The sequence below is a fragment of the Haplochromis burtoni genome, unplaced genomic scaffold, assembly GCF_018398535.1.
Source record: "Haplochromis burtoni strain Fernald_Lab_line unplaced genomic scaffold, NCSU_Asbu1 Contig_1452, whole genome shotgun sequence".
Taxonomy (NCBI): Eukaryota; Metazoa; Chordata; class Actinopteri; order Cichliformes; family Cichlidae; genus Haplochromis; species Haplochromis burtoni.
The window spans coordinates 1-1,042 of record NW_024583813.1 but is presented as its reverse complement, the minus strand read 5'-3'; the positions used below and the strand labels follow the sequence as shown (position 1 = coordinate 1,042).

The following is a 1,042-nucleotide window of genomic DNA, read 5'->3' as shown; positions in this document are numbered from 1 at the left end:
GTAAGGCCCAGGTGGACGATAGATGATAACAAGTAAGACTGGTTTCTGAGTTTTATAACTAGGGTGGACAAGGCTAAGTATCAGGCTTTCAAATGAATTAAAAGTAACTGTGAGCATAAAGTTCAGGCTGCGGACTACACTAAACACATCTGAAGCTGAGAGAAAGAAACAATAAACCACAGTAGAAGAAATCATGTGATCAAGGTTAAAGATCAGCACAGATCTGTGGGCTGTTCGAAGAAGCTGTTAAAGTGTGAGCAGTATGGAAGCTCTGTGATTTGTATCTGAGCTTGTTCCCAGTAAAGTCTGAACTGGGACTGTGTGTGATGCAGAGAGGTGGAGATTGGAGTTCTTTACTGAACTACAAAGCTTGTAATCATGTTTCCTGTTGTTTTAACTTATTGTGTTTGTGTTCAGACTTTAAACCAGAGCCAGATGTCGTCTACTCTTCACTGAAGTAGTCCACCAGTCCAACCACTGATGTCCAGCTGCTGGCCTCTAACTGGTCCCCCCAGCACCTCAGACCAGAGGACATCCACATGCTAACAAGACTTCTGTGGGTTTCACAAAGGGAAAACTGGACTTCTGGTTTGGTTCTGGCCTAACAACACACACGTTTCTTAACTGAAGAAAACAAAGAATAAAGACTAAACCACAACCTCAGCCTAAAAACAACCGGAGCATCAACCAGTGTCTTTAAATCTTCATTTATTTGTGTTTGAGACGGAAGAGTTTTGCCTCTTTGTTTCCTCAGTCAGCTAGAAACCAACCAGCAGCCACTAGCATGGTGAAAAAGTTTTATAACTGTTTCACTTATTTATTTGTATCACTTTCACCTCTTCTTAAAGTCAATAAAGAGGTTTTGTTTTTTTTTCTACTGATGGCATGAGTATGAAAATCTTTGGGTTGCTATTGTTACAGAATCATCTTGATCACAAACTATGCCACCACTGAACTAACACACAACATAAAATCGGGTATATGGGTTGTTGGGGGAAAACTCTGTAAAAAACCCAGGAGAAATAAAGACACAATGAGACAA

General features: G+C 40.4%; 1 long non-coding RNA gene across 1 annotated transcript in view; it reads left to right on the top strand.

The window, feature by feature from the left end:
* Positions 1-881, top strand: part of LOC121813307 — a 5,110-nt gene extending 4,229 nt beyond the window's left edge. Inside the window, exon 2 of the long non-coding RNA XR_006053630.1 lies at positions 418-881. This is a non-coding gene — a long non-coding RNA (uncharacterized LOC121813307). The remainder of the gene's footprint in view (positions 1-417) is intronic.
* The last annotated feature ends 161 nt before the right edge of the window (positions 882-1,042 follow it).